The sequence below is a fragment of the Haliotis rubra genome, unplaced genomic scaffold (genome assembly GCF_003918875.1).
Source record: "Haliotis rubra isolate DU_JTF1 unplaced genomic scaffold, ASM391887v1 Scf294, whole genome shotgun sequence".
Classification (NCBI taxonomy): Eukaryota; Metazoa; Mollusca; class Gastropoda; order Lepetellida; family Haliotidae; genus Haliotis; species Haliotis rubra.
In genome coordinates, this window is record NW_025766962.1 from 317,661 (window position 1) to 342,769 (window position 25,109).

The following is a 25,109-nucleotide window of genomic DNA, read 5'->3' on the forward strand; positions in this document are numbered from 1 at the left end:
AGTAGTGTCACATCATGAACAGCGGATGTAACAGATGTGTGTTATGAATGATGGATGGTTATTTGAGAGTTGAGAAGTCGATCTAACCTGTACATCATGTACACTTCAACTCAACCTATCTGATCGGAACATGTTTATGTTTGCTGACTGTCATGAAACTACTACGTGTTCTTCTGATAAGGAATTGAACCAGTTTGAGAAACATGTATCTCCAGTGTAACCCGGGAGTAATCATAAATGGACCATGTTGATCCGAGACTCCCCAACCTGATTCAAATACTTTTATAAACAGCGTTAAACTTAATTCAACGATAACACGAAACATCCTCTTCCGGTGCAGCTGTATCAGTGAACGCCAGTCAGGTTATGGTAACACAGCTGCTCTCAACTGTTTCTGTCAAATGCACTTCATCGTGATGCACGTCGTTCTGTGCAATTAAAACGCACTCCTTCATCGCATTCCGAGACCAGGAAACACCTTGTTATGAGAAGACACCGGAGTTGAGATGTTTTGTCGCCATCAGTGGATCCTGGCTGTGTGGAATATCTTGTGTGTTACAGTCGCGTCCAATTAAGCATTCAGGAAGATCTGTCACATCCGTTATGTATACAGTTATGGTTTATGGGACGTCTTGGTAGCCGGGAACCGACTGGTATTTGTCTCTGCGAGGACAACATATCGTTTACCATCATCGTGTTCCACTGACTGATTCTACATGATTCGTTAACGCCACTGCCTATTTCACATGATAACCATCAGGAGATGTTCCCTGAGCATCATGAAGCCATCAGCTAACACATGTGTTACAGTAATCAGGTTGTCCTGACATGTCCTGCCAGGTGGTTGTCCTGACATGTCCTGCCAGGTTGTTGTCCTGACGTCCTGACAGGTGGTTGTCCTGACAGGTTGTTGTCCTGACATGTCCTGACCAGGTTGTTGACATGTCCTGACGTCCTGACATGTCCTGGTTGGTTCCTGACATGTCCTGACAGGTGGTTGTCCTGTCCTGACAGGTGGTTGTCCTGACATGTCCTGACAGGTGGTTGTCCTGACATGTCCTGACAGGTGGTTGTCCTGACATGTCCTGACAGGTGGTTGTTCTGACATGTCCCGACAGGTGGTTGTCCTGACATGTCCCGACAGGTGGTTGTCTTGACAGGTGGTTGTCCTGACATGTCCTTACAGGTGGTTGTCCTGACATGTCCTGACAGGTGGTTGTCCTGACATGTCCTGACAAGTGGTTGTCCTGACGTCATGACAGGTGGTTGTCCTGACAGGTGGTTGTCCTGACTTCATGACAGGTGGTTGTCCTGACGCAACCACTGAAGCCGGCAGATGTTGTACAAACCTGAAGATTATATTTCTGAATATAGCTGTTTACATTGGCAATGCCTATTCAGAACACATGTTAGACCAAGTTGAACGATATTTCAATAATGGACACAATATGATTACTAGATTTTACAATATGAAGACGTTGATGAAACATTTCGAACACGTTACAAGGACGAGTGGGGGATTGTAAGACAAGTTAAGCTCTAAAACGCTTGAACTATCACCGTAAAAAAAATTTCTGAACCACACAACCATGTTGTGTTCATGGCAACAGTTAGTAATGATGTTTGGGTGTATCATTTGTCATTCGTTTTCAGAAACTTAGCCGTTCTCGTATACTCACCGACTTCGCCCTCGGCCCAAGAACATAAAAACAGTCAGTACTAACATTTCAAATTCAGGGAAGACGATACGAGATAGCGAAGGGCATAGCCACTCTGGGGGATTTACAAAAGAATTAATGACATCGTTTAGAAAGTGGTAAATAATTAAGGAAGCCTTCCTGCCATGTCTTTGCGGTATCGTGCACGTGGGATGCCATAGAGAAGACCATGGCGGCTTTGATGTAAGCACTAAAGGCAACCGTGTTAATTACCCTGTCATGTCATGTGTGTTGTTACGCCTCCGCTTCACCCTGTACAATTCCAGTACTGATCATGGTTGAGTTACGCGAGGGAATGTGTGTGTGTGTGTGTGTGTGTGTGTGTGTGTGTGTGTGTGTGTGTGTGTGTGTGTGTGTGTGTGTGTGTGTGTGTTTGCGTGCGTGCGTGCGTGTGTACTAGTTTGTGATTTTGTCCGCCGTTAAAAGAGCAATGAGCATCTCTGACAAAGGATGAAAATAGCCGGACTTTGCGCCTGTACGTTTGTATTGAACTAACACCTTGTTAACCCAAATTTGATTTTTTTCTTACTTGTCAATGTTGCAATTATTATCATGAAGTGAAACATTGTAACAAAATCTTACATGCATGAGGTCGATTTAGCAAGGAATACTTTATAGGAAGTGTAAATATTGGATCACAATATGATGAATAAGACCATTCTGCATATCACTCAGTTAATGGATTAGGCATTGTCTGTGGCAGTTAGACAGGGGTGTACTTTGTCAGGTGTACAATACAGAGTTAGATCTGCATACATCTGACCACGGAGATGAGGATTTCTAAACATGTTGGCCGGATGTCTCCAGTAAGCAACCCAGCATCTTCTCTACGAATAATTGGACAGGTCTTGGCACACCCGTCAGACCTGTGTTGCATACCGCCCAATTAGCGTCTACACACGCAGGCTTCGGGTTCATTTACACTGAGTGTGTATATCTGAATCCCAAACTCCAGAACGGATTTGATCAACACATTGCGATATATATATATATATATATATATATATATATATATATATATATATATATATATATATATATATATATATATATATATCCCTCCCTATACAATGAAAGCAAATTAAATTAATTCTGATGTTTATGGAAACTTTGTGCGAGTTTCGGACGAGAACCTTTTATGACATCTGATTGTTTCTGTATCTATCAGTTAAGTTGACGCCAGACTTCAGTCTGTGAACAGATTTGTTGAATCGAGCGAACAAAGAAGCAAACATCCATTTACTAAATTAACTTTCTTAAGGTTGTAACATCATAATTAATCCAATACGTATATCTATTACAGTATTGCTAAATCTTTTAAATTTCATTTCTCCTCTTATATTCTCGAAACCTTTGTATTGCATGAACAAAACACTTTCTGCGTGAAACCCACGCCTCGATCAGATCCAGTTTGTGTTGCCGTCGTGTTGTTTATCTATGTTTGAACTTAGCAGAACGTGTTGTCTTGAGACGAAGTGTTTACAATGAAAGAGACTTTATTAACATGAAACCTACATAACTGCCCAGGCCTCGGCTAACTAAATACCATTGGGGCCTGGGAATATAGCACAACACACAATTAGAGTCAAAGTGCCACCTTCAATGTACTGTCTGAAGTTCTATTATCCGCTTCGATACATTTCCCCGAGGAGGTTTGGTCCAGCATCAAGACTAGAAAATGACACAACACTTCGATTTGCTATGAAAGAAAAAAGCGTTTTTAGCTTTCCTCTAAGGAGGATCTAATAAGACACTGTTTGGGGACAAATCACTGTTAGGCAATTAGCTAGACACACATTTTTGTGACCTAGCCGATTGTATCATGGGTCACGAGATCCAGTCGGTATAAAAGGTGACAAATACGGTGAAACCGCTGGCGGTGTGTGGATGTATGGTTGACCCCGCTTGAAACCTTCTGATTCCAGAGATATTGACTTTTTCTAAACGGCGAATAAACAAGTGGTTCTATGCTTGGAAGCCCTCACTATGGCATAGGTTGTATACTCGACATGGAAATGAGATGATAATTGCCCAAGTGTTCAAGTGTTGTAATGTAAAACCAACAGAACTGGGTTACAATTCTCTTCCCAGCGGTGGACCATCAGTCTTCGTACAACTGAGAGGTATAAAAATATATCAGGAAATACTCATTGTCTCATCATCGGAAGTCGTAATTAACGTGCTATTTTTGTTTTTTCTGTGAGATCTCTTCATTGATCCATAAACTAACCACCAATATGTACCATATATTTCTGGATGACTGCATTATTTTGAAATGACCCCTTGCTATAATGTGATTCCTTAAACAGCAGAACTTTGGATTAAAGTCTGAAATGGGATCTAAAGAAACGTAATTTACAAATTAAATGGTGACAGGGTTTTAAAAGACTGTCGGCAATGAATAATGTATTTGTAACTTCTATCAGCAGGCGTTCGTCTATCTGATAATCAAATCGCAGAAAGCAAGGTCGACTAAAAAAGCTGCGGATACAACCTAAGTTAAAGAAGTGATAAATGGTTTAGTTTAACCCAACGTAAGGTCAAATACTGGAATATACAAACAAAGGGGGGAAAAACTAAATGACACACCAGAACAAAGATGTGGACAATATCATGTCCACCCCTCTTGAACTTATGATCCGGTGAGCTTGCAGTACAGTTAGCTTCCGGCCACAGTTCTTTCGTGCGAATTTCATGCTAAACGTTGAACGTATTGCCAACGTCAGACATCTGAATTAACAAAAACACATACAGCAACCAAATACTTTTCGGACTTATAACTGCATTGTCCTATTCAGTACACGGTTTCATTCCTCACCAAACTGAAGTTCCAAACCGGTAGCCGTTTCTGAGTTTGTACCAAATGGCTGATTCAACAGATCGAGACTTCTCTGAACAAAACGGCGTTATTAATTAAACAAGAGGTTTCTTTCATCTTTCAGTGGATGTTCACCAACAACAGATGTTGCATGTAAATGCACCACAGTGGATTAATGTCATTTTCCAACCTAAAAAGTCAACAATAAAAAAAACAGGCTAGACAGGGATACTGAAGAAAACACTCTCAGGTCAGATAGGAATCCTGATCTACTTTGAGAATACGCTATACTCTATGAGTAAATATATCAATATTTCATGTTAATAGTTCACTATTGATAAGCCTGTATGTTGAATATATCGGTTCTATATTACATGGAATAAGTCATAGATGAACCGAAATCATCAGACAACGAAGACTGAAACTACGTTATACCGTAGTGAAACTACGATATACAAATTAGCATCGTAAACTGATGACCAAATGAAAAGATACTGATCAACATCAGTTTGAGAGTTGGGAAATGTGTTTGCGACAGTGAGGCCATCTAAAACCAGATCGACATACATCACCGATTCACACAGCAGGAGCGGTGGCACGACTAAGTGTACTTAATTTTTTTTCACTCAAAACATTGATGCAGTTGTCTTATTTCAGCAATACGTTGGGAAGATATATGTAATACTTTCCCTTTTTCTGTTTATTTTTTTGAAAACGTTAAGAGTTAAAATACGGTATATGAATGTTTTCTGTTGAATACATTTTAACTTTGGCAATAAAACATTGTCACTGTTCAAGCACTAAGTGATAAAATACAGAGAAACTTCTTGCAACACTATTTCCTGACTGCCAAGGTATTTCCTGACTGTCTAATCTGAGAGAGGAAATCGGTGATAAGCAATGATTTGTGCAAGCTGACATGACACCAACAATAGGAATAAAATACATGTTCAGGAACTAACATCAGGTAAAGTCGTGAAAATCCCGATTAGAACTCTGGTATTTAGCCACTCGTGCTTGTCTTGGGAGCCCACTAACGGAGTCAGGCTCGAGCTCGTTAACTTTGTATGTCCAGGTATCGCTAGATCGATTCCCACGATGTCAATCACTGGATTGTTGGTCGAAACTCTATCATTTAAAGACGGTTCCCATTATATCGGTAATACTGCTTACTTAGAGGGCAGGTAGCTGAAACAAATGATTAATACTTTGTGGCAAATATCAATTTTCCAAGATACATGTAATTCAACAAACATCTGAAACATTACTTTTGACCAGGTGAGATCCTTTTAGGAGGCCTAAATTTTCGGTGCAAAGGCGCAATTTTCATTGATTGCTAGATGTATGCGCCATTCGCATGCTACTTTTGTAAATCCGTCAAAATGACTTGGATATTTTAATCATGTGTGTCCTTGATTTTGACATTAATTAATTAATAATTCAATTGACAACCATCTGTGGACATAAGGCTGAACTGACGACTGGAAAGTTGAAGTCATTCTGAATCGTTATACATAGATCTTATGAAAGCACGTCAAGAGGCCAAACTAGTCCCATTTATACCATCGATCATCGATTATACCTACAGTACAGTATTTCACACCTGCTTTCAAAAATTTGCTTTCAATTTTGACAACTTGTCCCGAACCTCTGAAGATAGATATGTAACTAGGTCTATGTTCACCACACATATCAACTACCGGTAATCGTGTTGGGCAGACAGAGTTTGGATGACGGGTTGACAGAATGGTTATTCTCAATATCTGATTCATAGCGTATAAGTTAACGCTTCGTTTAGCGTCATTATTTATCTCTGATGAATACGTTAATGGTTTTATTTTCATTCTGATTCAATTCTTTATTTTAATTTTATCCAATCTACCAAAGATAACATATCGCACTGACCTCTCTCTCAATGACATTCAACAGGTTATCAATACACAATACATAGCTGGTTCAAATTCAGGATTGGATTCAACTCCTGAAATACATCAGTTTATATTTCACTAACAACGAAAGTGTAATCCAAAGTTTACGATTGTTCAGTTCAACCGGTTCATGTTCTTATATTCTCGTCATTCATTGGGATACCAACTGCTAGACTATTCACAAACGTTGTGAATGTCAACAATAGAGAAGCCATCTGTGATGAAAGTGTAAATAGGCTGATATCAGTATGAAGCCGTGGCCGTGACGTGTAGTGGACATCTGCCCAGTTAACGTTATGGAACGCGTGAGGACTATGTGAGGCCATCTAAAACCAGATCGACATACATCACCGATTCACACAGCAGGAGCGGTGGCACGACTAAGTGTACATTTTTTTTTTCACTCAAAACGAACTATAATTGGACCATGTAAGTGAAATGCTGCTTGTTTTGGAGAATGAAATTATTAGTGGTTATTGAAATATGAAGTATTGTGGGACAATTTTGAAACTGATTAGATTTGTATTTGCCCTATTTGCAAATATAAAATTCAAAAACATGCTGTGTGTTTTTTGGTAGTTTTTATGTAGCAAAGCCTGTTTCCGCTTTGGCTAAACAATAACAAAATCTATACTCTCTAGTAGGGCAACATTCTCGTGCATCTTTGGACCAACTGAGCTGGAACAAGCAATTGATTTGGGGTCATACGTTTGGTAAGCTGCATTCTTCCAGTAAAGAGAAGAATATTTTTTATTCTCGAAAAAGGGATCGATGGATGGCATGAACCTTTTCCCTCCGCTTTACACTTTATGTGTCTAGAAACACAACACCTCAAAACTAAAGTCACCCCCACCGTGATCCAAATAGAATAATAGCGAATATCGGTGAAGATCAGTAACCAATACATCGCTGTTGTCTGATTGGGGGTATTGAATGAATCCGAAAGCCATCCTGTATGGATGGAGCAGCGATCGTTAAGGGATTTGCATTACAATTGCATGTAAGGGACTTTTTAAAGAGCATGTCTCTTTAACGCCAATTTTGTATAAGTACGTTGACATTTTACCTATTTTGTAGATAACTGAATGGGTCCCAAGGGAGTTGTACCGAAAGGTCAGTCTGTTTCTGTCCTGTGACAATTCATGACAATTGTACCAAATGATGTTAGTGGTGTATTTGTTGATTCAGACTGACATGTATTATCATCATTTTCTCGGGCATATGTTGAACTTGCGAGGTGAAACTGAGGCCGATAAATATCTGAGCTAGCGATGATCCACATATCCTCTTGGCATTCACTGTCATGGTGATTCCCTTATTAAACTTGCAACTGTTTTCTTCAAATCACAAGTCTTTCATTGACCTTTCGGATTGGGTTTAGCTGATTGAAGCAAGGGCACATTCAACTAAAAAACCTTGAGGCCCCACATGCTATCACTTTCACAGATATTTTTGTTCACATTTTCCAGACACAAAACTTATCATAAACGTTTCCTGTGTTTACAAGTTACTATTTCAACATATTTTTGTTTGTTGTTGCAGTGTCTTCCGTCACAGCCAATACACAGAACCACCAGTTTCGACAGTCAAATTTCACTTTTAGTGTCATTCGGTTTAAGTAACAAACTAGAGAGTTGTAGCACTGACATTTTCTCTAACAACCTTAAAGGTTTCTGTTTTTCTCGTTTGTAGAATCATGTGAAGGTTATCCCTTTGTCAACACGTGTGATCATTTATCATGTCAGTGGTTACAAGTAAATTACTTCATTACTGGACCAAAATTACCTTTGTCAGAAGACGAAGTTGAAAGAAGCACAATTTCCTGTAAGTCCATGACATGTTGATTAGAGGGAGCACCGATTCTTTATGAAATGTTAATTAAACCTGACACTGTTTGAGGCAATCCTTGATAAGTCATTCCCCAAGTAATGAAAGTACTAACTAATATCGCCCCCGGGAATAAACACTGACCCGAAATTAAATTTTAATTTGATCATTTGGAAAATACTTGCTAAATGATTATTGTCATGCGAAAATGCACAGGAACCATGAGAATTAAGACAAGATCATATTGATGACATTTGGCTGTTAACGTTTTCAATAATATCTTCCATACGACCGTCCGCTTAGAGTAGAGTTTTACTCTAGGCAACAAATGTTGACGAACACAACCTTCAGCGGTGAGTGGGTTTTCATAAGGCTACACAGTTCATATTTCTACACTGCACAACACCTAGTGGCATGTGTGATATTGATGACCTGTGTCCATAGAACAATTTTGTACACGACCATGTTTAATGCCACAAAATGCGAGTGATGTGCACATACTTCTATTTCTTTAACGGATAGTTAATGCAAGTGCCTGTGTTCTTTGCGAAAAATGTCAAGGAATAATTTCAGTAGTTTCAGCATGGTCACTAAACCATATGAGGGTCTTGTTATTGGCGCATCAGTTTCGTGATGTACATCCAAATTCAGCGCGTCCTTATGTTTTCAAAGTATCTTTAGATGTATAAACAGAGGACAAAACCCTTTCCATTATCATACGAAATCCCTGCTAAAATTATAGACCGTCTTTGCATAAGTATATATTCCTGAGTCACTGTCAGTGAAGGATGACATACTGAGCCGCACCTGATACATGGATCACAAGATCTTCACCCGACGAAACTGAACGGGATCACAAGAGAAAAGAATTAATTATATCAGACAGCATGTTCGTCACTTAAATACACCCATATCCTGCTATCTGAACAAACCATCCCCAAACCACACGGTTTAATCCCCCGCAACCTATGCCGGTCTTCCTAAGCAATGAACTGGGTCAGGCTCGGGAACATGTTCTCCGGTCGTTGATCATGATTTCAATCACTGGGTTGTCTGATCGAGACAAGATTATTTGGACCAACGTCAGATGGCTGGAATATTACAGAGTGCGGCCTAAACAATCACATCATCAATTCCATGTAAGTGCACACTCCTGGGATACAAGAGGGAAAGATGCCTAAGGAAGATTGAAATATGTAATCAAACCTCTTAAAAGGCGGGACGTATATCACATTCATGTGTTAAAACTAACTCTAAAGTCAACATTCTTCTAATATAATTCAATAATTCACAAATCAGGAAATCAAATTGAGGTTCCAATTAAACCGAATAATACTTCTCGTCCAACTTATATCACCGAAATACCCTCTAAGGCAGCATTAAAGTGTAACGTGATCGGTGAAAATTGATTAAAATCTTTAAAAAATTCATCGAGCGATGGGTTCCTAATGCTTTCTTGATAATCCTTGGGCTTCTACGTACCACCGTGTCGGGGATCACCCTGTAAAGCTGAGTATGTGAAAAAGTAAAGTAATTGATCTTAACGAGTACGCGTCTCGTGGTAGTGCCACCTTGTAACTTGTAAAACCAAATCTATTAATCTCCGTTTGCCTGCGCTTATTTGGCACGCAAGAGCGTCGTTTTATCGCTGTGTTCGTCACGAAGCCCATTTCACTGCAAGTACAACGGCCATCAAAGGATAATGCTGTACAAACATCCCATTTGTTTTTTTATGACACAGTATAGAACGGATTCATGTCTTCAGTGTAACGCGATAATATGCGAATGAGAAGTGAGTCCAGTTGTTCTTATTACTAGCTATATTAATAACGTTATATTAATGCGTCGTCTCGTTTCCAGAAAGGCAATTTGGGTCTAAAGTATAATTTCATTAATTATTCGTCAAAATCCAGTCGGTCAAGTACGTTGAATTAGTGCAAACCATGATAACAATTTATTGGTTTAGTCTCTTCTGTTTGATAACAAATGTCTGTTCGCTGTCATTCTCAGTTTTAATCATCACTGGCTTTTTGGCAAGCCTGTCATCATTTATCAAATTGACGCTTTGCAAGATTCAATGATAAAGTTTGTGTTAAGCAAAACTATGGAAATCCTGAGGCGTAACATTACGTTGGACGACAATCTGGATCTGTGTGGAATGATATCAGGGAATATAACGAATCTGTGGGAATACAACTTTAAATATACTTGTCTGCATCTGTGGAAAGACAACGGTCAGTAACTGTGGAAAGACAACGGTCTTGATCTATGCAGACAACGATCTGGATCTGTAGAAAGACAACGGTCTTGATCTGTAGAAGGACAACGGTCTGGATCTGTAGAAGGACCACGGTCTGGATCTGTGCAGAGACAACGGTCTTGATCTGCAGAGAGACAACGGTCTGGATCTGTGCAAAGACAACGGTCAGGATCTGTAGAAAGACAACGGTCTGGATCTGTAGAAAGACAACGGTCTGGGTCTGTAGAAAGACAAAGGTATTTACAAGGGACAGAGTCGGCTCGAGTAGTATTTGTTTGTTGCTTGTATGTATATATAACGTCGGTGGCACGGTGAGTGTGATATTGCCGACACAGTGAGTGACATGTGAGTGTGATGTTGCCGACACAGTGAGTGACATGTGAGTGTGATATTGCCGACACAGTGAGTGACATGTGAGCGTGATATTGCCGACACAGTGAGTGACATGTGAGTGGGATATTGTCGACACAGTGAGTGACATGTGAGTGTGATATTGCCGACACAGTGAGTGACATGTGAGTGTGATATTGCCGACACAGTGAGTGACATGTGAGTGTGATATTGCCGACACAGTGAGTGACATGTGAGTGTGATCTCGCTGAGTGCGGAGTCACACAACAATTGTAAAGTAACGAAACCTCCGACAATTTCCTTTTTGTCGGACGTCGTCTTTCTAAACCATGGTATCAAGTATCTGTCATTATCTATTAACAAGAGTTGACTACACTGTTCCAGACGGTGTCCTTCCAGTTAGGCCCGTGTATGCATAATACATCGTGTATTTCTGTGCATGTTCTTGGTGGCATATGCGCCGTTCTTCTCACGGAGTTAACCAGCATATCTCTTATGTTTGCGACGGAAACCGTTTTTCTTACTGTTGCCATGGCGAATCTACTTGGATGAATCATTTATGCCAATATACGCTTCTGTCGAACAACGGTAAATATAGACGGAAATAAATAAATGTAACTGGGTGACGATGATGGACATTTTTTATAATGGATTGTTTTTGGTTACTTAATATTATGCTCAAAATAACAGAAACAACATCGTGCTTGTGACCCGTCCAAGATGAGCGGCCACAGTATAAAGCTCCGTTGTGCCCAAGCCACTCGTGTATCAACTGGTGTATATCATAGTCCCTAATCAACGTTGCTATAGGCTAGAGTTAACACGTGACGCATGATTTCATTCATATGCGGCTGTTGGGGCAGCCTAGTGAGTAAAGCGCCGAAGTCCCGGGTTCGATTCCCCACTTGAGTACAATGTGTGAAACCCATTTCTGGTGTCCCCCGCCGTGATGTAGCTAGAATATTGCTAAAAGGTAGCTCACCCTCTCACAATTGTGTCAAGTACTAACGTAACACTCCTCCTTGTTTTGTTGCTCAATCCACTTCACACTTACCTCCCGACGGGATAAGACTGAGCAAAGACTGATTACGAGAAGAAGCCCGCTCACACACGAACAATGTTTAAAAACGACAGGACTTAATCATGGGCAGCAAAGATAAGCGTCCGATACAGAAGATGTAATAGGGCTTTTAACACTGCACATTGAACGCGTGTTGGTGTCGGGGGATTTGCCCAACAGTTTGAGTGTGTAAGGGTTGTTCTGGGTTGATGAGACGGGCGGTAATCCATGGCATAATTGGCAGCAGGCTTCAGATGGTCTGTTCAGTGTAAGATGCCACCCTAAGGTCATGGACCAACAGAGCTGACCTGAGTGGGATCTAAAATTCCTTGTTATAAATAGATTTCTTTGCTATTGACTGATACGCGTTCAAGACTATTGTATTTATATATGTCTTCCTACATTGATTAAAGATACAACTGAAACTGCATTTACACTCCAGCCCAACAAAACGGATATTGGTATTTGTTGTCGTCTAACCACAATATCGTTGTTTTAAAGCGAAGTATGAAAGACGACATACGCATATCTGTTTATCATCGGTGTAGATGTAACCTATTGAGATTCTGTCAAAGTGATAATTGCTGATTCGAATCCTTGGTGTGACTATTTGATATATCTGCGTGTTTTACCTACCAACCTTGACATGCGTTACTTTCTGCGTTACTCCAGCATCAAGTTGACACTCAGCGATAATAGCACAAAACACGCTACAATACGGCGTTAAAACAACACACGCCTTTATATGTCTCTATCATGTCAAAAACATTTAGTTCACCACAAACAAATGTAAAACGTTTTTAGTTATAACGGTTTTTGCATCAGGACGTTAGCGTAATAATGAAAAGAAAAAGTCAATTCCGAAAATGGAATGGAAAGTCAATATAGACTTTATATAATGATCTCAATATATATCCTACTGATGCATATACATGTATGACCTGTATGTATATGCGTGTGTCTGCGTGAGTGTGACTTGTGATAAGTACGGTGAAGTCAGTGTAAAACAGTGCAGTATTCATTGTTACAAATTCAGTAGATGGCATCTGTGTGCTCCTTACTTTATGTAGACTGGGAGTCCAAACTAACCTGGAAGCTGTATGCACATGCCTCTGACGTTAAGACTAGCGGATGTATGTATGGCCTCTGACGTTAAGACTAGCGGATGTATGTATGGCCTCTGACGTTAAGACTAGCGGATGTATTTATGGCCTCTGACGTTAAGACTAGCGGATGTATGTATGGCCTCTGACGTTAAGACTAGCGGATGTATGTATGGCCTCTGACGTTAAGACTAGCGGATGTATGTATGGCCTCTGACGTTAAGACTAGCGGATGTATGTATGCTCATCGTTCCTTCTAGACCTACTAAACACTGTCAGGTGAATATCATCACCTACTGTATTTCTCTCTATGTTATGCACTGCTGTTGTCGGTGTACTGCCATTGGATTATACCTTGTCCTTGTTTGTTCAGTGCCATTGCAACTACTCAAGGTAATATGTATCAATTTGTAAATGTAATTAACTATGTTAACAAAGTGAAAGTGAGTGAGTGATACCAGCGGAATGTGACAGAAGGCCTCTGAGGCGGGTGTCGGGCGGTTGCCATGTTGTTGGAAAACGGCGCTGTCCCACTTAGACACATAATGGTGGCTAACCAGGGTTCGGACACACAGTCACATGTTTCTGGTGTGTCGGCTGGGTCAACATCTGCCCGGCAAACTGAGGCACGATGCATAATGACTACATCTTTAAGACGACTGTGACAGCTTTAACGTATTTACTCAAAATCTAGCAAAGTTTATGATTACACAGGTCGATCTGTCCGTCTCATTAGCTGGAGCTGTACATACATATGTAACGAATTCATACATACTCAGAGTTGCATGTGTAGGTGAATGTTTGTCGAATCATTCACATTTGAAATACAGGATCAGGCTAATTACCAATTATGTAAATTAGTTCAGGTTTTACATTTCATTTTCAAAGAAATTCCTGTTTGTAGTTTCGATTTGCAATTTGCATTTGTTGATCTGAATAATTCATTTCCCCAATAAGAAACTTCATACATCAAAGCCGAGGACAAACTCAGGATTCATTAATCTTGCTTTACAAGTAAGTATTTGTATTTTTCGTTAAAGCTGCACGCATTCAATTGTGTTGTGGTGGTGCGTCGCAGTGCAATAGGACACTGAACTCAATTTAAGCAAAACATGTCGGCGTCGGGAAGCACGTCCACGTGGCCGTGGTGAATTAACTAGGCTCTGTTGACTGACGGAGCCCATGGTGGTGACGACAGTACATGTAGGTGACGACAGTACATGGTGGTGACGACAGTACATGTAGGTGACGACAGTACATGTAGGTGACGACAGTACATGTAGGTGACGACAGTATATGTAGGTGACGACAGTACATGTAGGTGACGACAGTACATGTAGGTGACGACAGTACATGTTGGTGACGACAGTACATGTAGGTGACGACAGTACATGTAGGTGACGACAGTACATGTAGGTGACGACAGTACATGTAGGTGACGACAGTACATGTAGGTGACGACAGTACATGTAGGTGACGACAGTACATGGTGGTGACGACAGTACATGTAGGTGACGACAGTACATGTAGGTGACGACAGTATATGGTGAGTACATGTAGGTGACGACAGTACATGTATATAGCTGGTCATTAACAACACAGAAAGAGAGATTATATGGGAACGAGTACTCATCGGCACATGGTTCTGTGGCCTTTCGAGTTGCTCCACTCTAGCCGTGTCAACCAAACATTGTTGGTTACAAATCCAGACTTCTAAATTGGTAAACATCAAAGTCATGTATCAGATCAGCAGGAAACACTCACTCACTCACTCACTCATCCACTCACCGACATGATATATTCACTGCCGTTGATGACACGCTATATAAAAAGAGTGTGCTGTACCTGTTTCTTCACCAGTACCTGGTTTTGAGGTATCAAGTCGATTGGTTGGTGTTTTCAAATGTCTTCTTTCAAACTGATGTATGAATAATTATACAAACACAAGTACCAGACGAAAGTAGCGGGTAATGTGTCCCTGGATATAAAAAGCTTCCGTGTGATATTTACAAACGACGGCTGAGAATTCAACAGACATTAAAATTTGTTCATTTGACGCGGCTATGTTATAAAGAATTTCATTTGTTTTAAAACCTCGAGGTAACAGAGATAATTGCTTTGAATAATGATTAAGAACATCATCAGTTCACGCGAAGCTAATCAGAAATGTGATAAAGCTAAACATGTACAACTTCACAAAACAGCTCATCATCTTTCACGGCCATATGGATGGATGTAAGCGAAACGGTCTGTAACACATTTAGTTGAAGTAATGCTTGATCTCAAGAAAGGCCGTTTGCAGGGTTGCGCTCTATGGTCTACTGTTCCTGACACACAACATGGGACTGGGAGAAACACACTGTTTCCTGTTTCTGTGGCAGTAATTAAGCCAACATGGAAAGCCGCGGAAGCCAGACATCACCACGTCCTCTGTTAGACGGACCGGGCATATATCACCACTAACCCAATAGAAGACATCAGTCCTGGCACTAGGATGTCGGGGCCGATCTCCTTCAACCAGACTCTCCACAACTGTGCACAATTACACACATACGTCTACATCTGACCGGGGTTCTGGCCAACACGACTACAGGAGTAGTCTCTATTTGACGTTCCATTATCATTAGTCAAATGCTGTCGGTGACAACGGGTCGGGGACACTACAGAGTTGGGGGCTTGTATCAACCTGCACCACTATCGGTACTTCCACACTTTTACCTGGCGTTATAAAACTCACTCTTTCCAGGAAGCTTGCCAAAAAATGTTCTCGCATTATAAAGCAAAATATTCAACAGACACCAAAACCAAAACATGAATCAAAGGTCGGTATCATTAAAATCAAATAACTAGATCCCTAGGGGCAGAACTAGAAGTGGTAAATAATCTTTGAATGAGAGATTACGTCTGCACAAGAAAGGTCATAAACAACAAAAAGTAAGCAATCATTATAACCATGCTGCAAGTCTGCTACGTCCCTATCGACCGGCACCTCCCTTGTTGATGAAGCATGGCTCTTGATAGAAGGCAGAACCTTTTTGTGGCACTTTTTGTTTTACTTCCAATCATCTCAGCGTGTGCAAAGGTTGGTAGAGATAAGAAAAGGAAACACAGACTTTTAATCCGACTGGAGACATCTGTCCTTGTGGGTGCGTATACTGTTATGATGGGCCGTTATTCACACAACCATGGTGCTGGCAGCTCGTACTGCAGCAGCGGGATGGAACTTATGAATGAATGAGTATGTTACGAATGGATTCAAGGTTTATCACGGTGTGTCGGAGTGATGCTGGACCAAACAGGTTTTAGACGTTTACTTCTTTAGTTTCAGACAAACAGGAATTGTGGCTCTAACGAACCTATATATAGAAACATAATGGAGTCGAATCTGGGATTCAAACCTGCGACTATATGTTTATGTCACACATGACGCTGGAAGTAACTCTGTACAGCCAATATCTACAGCTATGTCCGGCAACATGGCATCGTGTTTGTGTCATCACTCGGAAACAAGTACAAGCCTTAGGTTTCTCTGCATGCTTATATTGTACTGTGGATGGACAATCTGGCAATTCTTGAACTTTCATGCGTTCCCTTCTTTGCCTCCATCAGTATGTATGTACTCCAGCACTCTGCTGGTCGTAATTAGACAGATTGCCCAAGAGATGAGAATAGTTCCCATTAACACCACAGACCAATGTCCCCGTAACAAGGAACCATAACCATTCGTCCTGGCTCCAAAGCCATCATCAGACCACAAACTGTCTTCCATCTCCTGGTCATAAATTCGGGTGATGTTGTAGTTATCGGACAATGGTTATTGCTACCAGGATTCTCGTTGGTCCATCTATCAGTACCACCTTCTGAATGCAAATAAAACATAATAAGAAACATTACTGTTTGAGTGAGCAGGTTATCTATGTAGGGTATCCATAACAGAAGTACATGTATGCTGTCCATCTTTTTTACAAATGAAAGCTATTCCACTTGACACCCCAGACATCTGACCCACATTCATGGCAATGAGATAATGTTAAGGATCAATACGGATTGATGTGTGAAGAATAACATTATTTTAAAAGGGAAAACTGCACTCCATCTCATATGGAATCTTTAAATGTCCGTTTGCATTACAGGTTATTCCTACTTGGTGTAAGCAAAGTGTCTATTTTATCGCGAGAGTTAAAGTTGTTCATTGCCTCGGTATAACACATTTCACAATCAATAACCCCGCTAATGTATAGAAACACTCAGAAATAGGATATGGAGGCATCGATGTAAGAAGACTGTCTTGTGTGAACATGATGCTGTGTTTGTTATTAGCGTGTATTGTAGTTTTTCACTGGATAGCACTGGGAGATGGTATTGTGTGCTGAGTGTTTGACACCACCGATATCGACTTAGGCTACATTCCGGCATGTAATTACTGTGGTTTAGCAACATAAAAAATAATAAGCTGACAGGGAAAAAAGGGGCTCAGAGTTTCGACGTGCAGACATTTTAGACAGTGTTATACGAAAATATTGAGAAAGGAAACAATCAGCTTCACACACACCGTTGTGAGAGAGAGTGTTACACATCATTAAGTACCTCCTTGAAGGTAATATACCGTCTTTAATTCTTAAGCTTCTTAAGTGTCCTTTCAAAAAAGACGTGGTCATTTCAACTATTAAACAATGAAATGAGGACATGTGTGTTCAGTATTCTTACACTTTGGATATTGATTTGGAAGTTTTGTCAAATGTTTTGGTTCCTATAAACATTAAATCATCTCAGCTTAAGGTTGAAAGTTCCAAAGTTGAAACGTGGAAGCTTTCAAGAATTGGGATCCTCGTGGTCAGCAACCTGTCCACTTCATTTCCAATTTGGAAAATATAACTTAATCGTGGTGACAACCACGGTCGTTGTGTACAGCACCTGAGTACGCTTATGTCATAAGACGCATGATCAACGCCTGAATCACGTGTACAACACCAAAAGCCTGAATAATGCTTAAGTTTCAAAATACTTGGTAGACATATAGAGGACAAATCTGACGAGACGGTAACCGAAATATTGTCTGGCGAAATTCTGCAATCTGCCTTGTGTCATCTGTTCTTGTGTTGTTGTTTTTATGTTGATGAACACCTAATTAGTATATGAATGTGTTTGTTAGGTTGATACCGGCTGATACCGGTGGGGCAGGATACACTCACTCTCTCGTGAACACCTGGTGTCATAATGTAGCAGGAGATTGTACCCTATTGTTATATTATAATAATAAATACACAATGACTCCTAACAAAGCAAAGTCGGAATCGTAAGACGCACGCTGCTTGTAATACAGACATCTTACCATCAGTATTGTATTTGGCCAGGTAATACTGAACGATACAAATACAATACATGGATTTTCTGAACACATCTTAACAAACCTTGCCAATTTGTAATAAGGAGTACCTCAAAGAACTCTGGAATATGTTCAGTAAGTGTAGTGGTTGCAGTGATTCATCGGGCTCCTGAAGCAGTGTTGAATGCATCCTAATTCCCCTAACAGGAGATTGTATATTCATAGTTACAATAAGTTACACTCGTACGTTACGAAGCACAACGGTTACATGACAATGAACACAAATCCAGTTTGATGCATTGACACATTCCACACACAGCGTTTGTACGGACATCAGTATAGCAATGCAGAGAACAATCCCAGTAACAGGAATGTGACGTGATGGCTGGGGTAATGTTCATACAAGAACACGTGTTCAAGTAGTATATATTCTTCATTTGACCTCCCTGCACATATTCGAACAGTAAATATTCCGTGATATAGCAGCCATTAAAATTTAACCATTATGTATTGACCCTTCCCCTGGGAAGAGACGTGACATAAAAGTGAATTCATATGTTTCCATTAGACCATATGTACTCAAGACATTATACAGTGCCGTCACAAAACTCACACTATATAGCCAGCGCATCCATGATTTACGGAACAAAGCGTTTGCCCGCGGTGGAGTTATTGCATGATCCCATGACTATGTCATCCCAAATGACATTAAGGGTAGTGCTTGTTGCTACCTTGTCCGGGGTGCCGCCCTGTGACCGTGTCCTGCCAAATGACATTAAGGGTGGTGCTTGTTGCTACCTTGTCCGGGGTGCCGCCCTGTGACCGTGTCCTGCCAAATGACATTAAGGGTGGTGCTTGTTGATATCTTGTCCGGGGTGCCGCCCCGTGACCGTGTCCTGCCAAATGACGTTAAGGGTGGTGCTTGTTGTTACCTTGTCCGGGGTGCCACCCTGTGACCGTGTCCTGCCAAATGACATTAAGGGTGGTGCTTGTTGCTACCTTGTCCGGGGTGCCGCCCTGTGACCGTGTCCTGCCAAATGACATTAAGGGTGGTGCTTGTTGATATCTTGTCCGGGGTGCCGCCCTGTGACCGTGTCCTGCCAAATGACGTTAAGGGTGGTGCTTGTTGTTACCTTGTCCGGGGTGCCACCCTGTGACCGTGTCCTGCCAAATGACATTAAGGGTGGTGCTTGTTGCTACCTTGTCCGGGGTGCCACCCTGTGACCGCGTCCTGCCAAATGACATTAAGGGTGGTGCTTGTTGTTACCTTGTCCGGGGTGCCACCCTGTGACCGTGTCCTGCCAAATGACATTAAGGGTGGTGCTTGTTGTTACCTTGTCCGGGGTGCCGCCCTGCGACCGTGTCCTGCCAAATGACGTTAAGGGTGGTGCTTGTTGTTACCTTGTCCGGGGTGCCGCCGCCCTGCGACTTGTTGTGTCCGGGGTGCCAAATGACGTTTAGGGTGGTGCTTGTTGTTACCTTGTCCGGGGTGTGCCCTGGACCGTGTCCTGCCAAATGACGTTTACGGGTGGTGTTTGTTGTTACCCTGTGTGGAGCTGGGGATGAAGCAGTGCCGGGAGGAGGGTAGTCATTTGTCGGAGTACGGAAGCAATGTCATACTGTGTCATTGTTTATCAGATGGTAAGCACTTTAAAACTAACATTAAGTGTAATTCTGAGTTATGAATATGTTTATTTTTGCCTTTGTAGAGGAAAACGTGTCTTATGTGGAATGAACTGGTACATGGATGTCAGACAAGTATGTCGCATTGAAGTACAGGTAGCGTTTTTCATACAATTACATAGCTCGTTAATATATATTTGAATACAACTTCTCCGTCTAAAAAGTATAAACGGTCTACAAGAACACATCATTATATACACGCTCAGTCTTGTATTTTGGGATGTTTTCAGCCCACAAGACAGCTTTTGCCTTTGAACATCGTCTCCAGTGGTTCTGTCCTATACAATCTATTTAACCGTTAATGTCACCTCCACAACAGCTCCAGCTACTAATGCAGATCCATCCGTACCCCCAGCCTCAGATATAGCCTCAGCTTTACTGTAACATAGTTTCTAGTTTCAATATCTACTAAAGTTACATCCTTTACTATAGCTTCGGTTTTTAGTATAACTCCGGACTTTACTGTCATTTCATTCCCTGACATATCTTCAGTCCGGTGACATCTCGTAACTTGTCTCTCGTAGTTCAGTCTTGTCTACAACTTCGGACCTACTGTCACGTCTGACTTAAAGTCATTCTCTGGAGTGATGATATCCTCGCACCAGGAGCAGGAGCGTTCGTGACTGCTCAGCGTTGAAAGAATGATAGTTTTGGCACTGCACAGTTATGTGAGAGTCATCATGACAATGTATACATTCCCTTCTTCAATTAACTGTAACTGATACGCGTTTAACTCTATGAGATCATGTCTCGCATACCTCGACAGTTATGTTCATTTCAAGTGGTGAGTACACTGTTACCCATTCATGTGTTGCTAAACATATACGCAACCCAGTTGTAATTCGTACCCTGGTGTGTGTGTTGTCACGGTAGTGTTCAGTATTCAGTATTCAATATTCAGTATTCAGTATCCAGTATTCAGTATTCAGATAGGATAATGCTTCGTGGAGCAGATGAACTATGACCTATACCTGTAACACTGACATATCATGTGTTTATCTTCGCTATAAGAAAACGAGAGGATAACAGAATATGACTATGAAGGATCACGATAGTTTTACCCGACTAACAAACCACGAAAACAGGGGATATATATGCATGTAAATGCGCAGTCAAGCCTTCAAGCGTTACACATCAGGATACAGTTCTGTTTATTAATTCATGACTGAGAAGTAGGGAAACATCAAGGTGAATGACTTCGTTTCACTGGGATTAACTTGATTGTTCACGGCACTGCGATACGCATGTAGATAACAGAATATTTCAGAAAACAGAACAACTTTACATTATTCAATACTGTCAGGAATAATCTACCAGGAATAATATATTATTATAAAACTTTAAATAGATGGCGTGCACTTAAAGTACAAGAATGCAGGAACAGATAATTCGGGAACTAAATTGTGTTTGTTGACGATATGTTGAAATATGACATCTTAGTTATACGTTCCTCATACAACACAATTAGTGTGAGTCACAACCCCCGACCTCATGCACATATCTGTGAAGGATCCGAAAACATGTGTTGGTTGAGTGAAAGAGACATGGAGGCTCATGCCGCGACACAAGCATGTTCCCTAGTCACATAGACTATATCATCACAGACACGTGCATATTTACTGATAACACTATACTGATAAGGACAAGACAGCCTGATCTACCTGCACATTAAACTACCTGTGGTAACAGATCCGGATGATTCCTGCATACTGCACGCACCTCACAGTGCTGTACACGACTAAGGGAATACTGCCATATCCATCTCACCACAATTTGTGAATTGAAAGATTAATAGTCACGAACAGAAGAGGATATTGTGAAAGCCTAAAAGTTTAAAACGCATGCCACGTTCATTTTCAGACCAATTAAACACCAGGACACTCAAAGCGTGTGACCCATCAGAGCATGATGTGTACAGCCTGGGACGCAATTACATTGTAGCATATTTAGAATGGTCTTACATACAGGCAGCTCCTCGTTTATTGCGAAACTGTCATTATAGGACACGCATGCAATCACGGTAATTATTTGCAACGCTTTTCCATCTGTAGAGCAATCCCTATAGAGAGAAAACAAGATATCACCTCGCACAGAAATGCCTCAAACAGTCGAATTGGTTCAACTAGCTTTCAATGTTAAGGGAAAATTGGAAAATAATGACTTCAACGTTCAATCAATTAAACTTTCAGCTTTCTTTTTCCCTGTGGTAAGAAAAACAACCCAATACCTTCTCAAAATTACCATTAAATGGCGCCAAGCGTTCCCAAACTGAGTCCCCAAGCAATGAAACTGTTTTCCCATTCTTCGTCAATAACAGATGCATTTCCTTCAGATCATCGTCCTTCAGAGACGAACCGGTTATGTGTACCGCTGAATTGAATCGTTGAGTCGTTGACTTGCTAATTTTGGATTTCTTAAACATACAAGCAGCTCTACACCGAAAACAAACGGTTCTATCTCCTTTCTACCATGACAAGATCAAAGCGAACTCTTTCGTGTTAGCAAAGGTCCTGGACTTACTCCATTGGGTTAATGGCTTGCATTCAGTATATGTCGCACATAAATTTACAACAATGACGGCCTTCTAGCAAACTTAAGTACGATGCTGTAACTCTTCTTTCCGTGCAGCCACAACTTAAATCCAACAGGGCCGGATTAACGTATACTGTTAGTCCATCGTGAAGTATACCACGAGGCACCACATGGTACCACCAGTGCCTAACACTCTAACTACTTGAGGAGGGAGTGCATATAAACTTCCGTAGTCGTGCGGACGTTTGAACGACTTCTTCTGTTGTTATTCTAATTTGAAACATCTGATTACTGATCTGATCAGAATCGAAGATTTTCAAAATGTATAGCAGAGTTAAGGGAATGGTCAGTTTGCTTGCGACACAGATATCTCGACCTCCATGCATGTATGGTTCCTTATTGTGCAACATTATAGCGGGAGTTAGTCAGAGACTGAAGGCCAAGCATGCCTACCGGACATTCAATATGAAGTACTTAGTATTCAGTATAGAACAAACTAATACAGTGTAGCTTAACAGATTAACAAACGTTAAATAACATTTCTGAAACGAGTATAGAACTTCATAAATAATAAATCAAGTCAGGTCTTGACGAATCATTCCTAACTGCTAAATACTTCAACACGATACACAGTGGTCCTATCATTGTGAAATGTTAAACACTGGCCACTGTAGAGTATTACAATGGCTCAGGGATGTTGGATGTTGAAGACGTTGCCAGACATTGTCCATGAAAAGCGTACTGGAGTTTGATGTTTGTATTTTTGTGTATACATAATACATATTACACATTGGTCTTGAATGTTGTTACATGGAATAAATTTTCATAACTAATTCTTTCATTCTTTTGCATTAATCGAATGAAAACATGTTATTTTTATTTACTTTCAGGGAGTACCCTTTCATGTACCGCCTATTGCACGTGATTCACTTAACGATATCATAGTCACAATTTTGTCATACATTTCTAAAGATTATATATTCTCTCCGAAACGAAAAGAAAGTGTTAATAGTCGCGTGTGGACAAAAAAAATGGAACAAATCTGATTGCTTCGTTTTTGGCCGCAGAGCTGGACGAGTAATCTAGTTTACAGAATATTGGAACGGCAAGAACAAATTAACATTTCATTAGCAAAAATGGACTGTTCAACATGGTCTCTCGTGTAGAATGTGACACCTGTTGTGTGGATAGCGTTACTTGAGAAAGTGATTCCAGAAGTACCTGCTGATGTGGAAATCAGTCCTTTACATGCAGACTGGCAGGAGCAATTACGGAATATTTGATGAGTGTGGATTAAAGGTGATCAGAAACTAATTCCTGGAGTGTTGGCGGCATATCAATAATAGAACACGTGTAATGGTATCATAGTACCAGCATTAGTTCCAGTTTCCTGTGAAGACCATCGCACAATGGGCGACTTTTTCAAATTGTCTTTCCTTCATTAATTAATGAGAAACACTGACTATGTCCGGGCCAGCGTTAAACTGTTTTCGTACTGTGTGGTATGTTCCTTGCCATGTTAATGTTGCACTTCAGACAGTTAACCAGCACAGCCTTCCCCTTTGTCGGTACGTCAGGATTGTGCAGACAGCCCACGTAACTTTCCCGTTAAACACGCCTGATTCAGCTGTCATTTTCTAAATTTTATGCTTACTGAATGCAAGTGAAATGTGAAGGCCATATGGACACATAGGCGGATCCAGAGAGGGGGGTGGGGGCAAGGGATGCCCCCCCCCCCTTGTGCTGAATGTTTGCTTAATGACCATTGAAACTCGGGTGAAAATGAAGTGTGCACCCCTCCTTTTCTCAATAGTGTGCACCCCTCCTTTCTCAAAAAGCTGTATCCGCCCCTGGGACATATTGTACAAAGCATACAGGCTTGTCAGGGTGTACTTGTGTCATTGGGGATGGTGCCTGTGGATTGTCCATAGTATTGCGCCGCAACTCATCCATCAAAAGATTTTTTTCACTTCAGCTTCATTCACAAATTGGAAAAATTGTAGTTGTTTCTGCGTCAATATGTGGTCTTCTCGAGTTTGCAACTTGGTATCTGTGGTTGGTGCACATAAGCGTACATGGCCTTAAACCAGCTTGTTTAATTGCAAGTCGAGGTTGGAGTAATTTGGAAATATATATACACCATATAGAGAATGTTGAGTAAAGGCTGAGAAGGACATTCAGTTCTGTTAGACTGTTGAATTTGAGTATCAACTATGTAGAGTGTGTGAGCGGGTAATGGGCATATGATATATGTAAATTTACTAATAAATGGCCACTTATTGAAAGCACTTGGATATAAGAGCCTGATTTATCCCCACGGCATTCAGAAAGTCGAGTTGAGATTTTCATGACATGGCTTTGTCTGTTTCTACCTGACGGCTTAGAATGTATCTGAATCACATACTGGAAACCCGGAAACACAAGTATTGAGGCATAGGCGAATATTTAAAGCTATTGCGAGAAGGGGGACTTTATCTAACACCTATAATATATATAATTTCCT

General features: G+C 40.9%; 1 protein-coding gene across 3 annotated transcripts in view; it reads right to left on the minus strand.

Moving 5' to 3' along the window:
- LOC124282170 (glycine receptor subunit alpha-2-like) overlaps nucleotides 1-25,109 on the minus strand; it is a 72,805-nt gene that overhangs the window by 31,754 nt on the left and 15,942 nt on the right. The gene's annotated exons all lie outside the window — the stretch shown is intronic.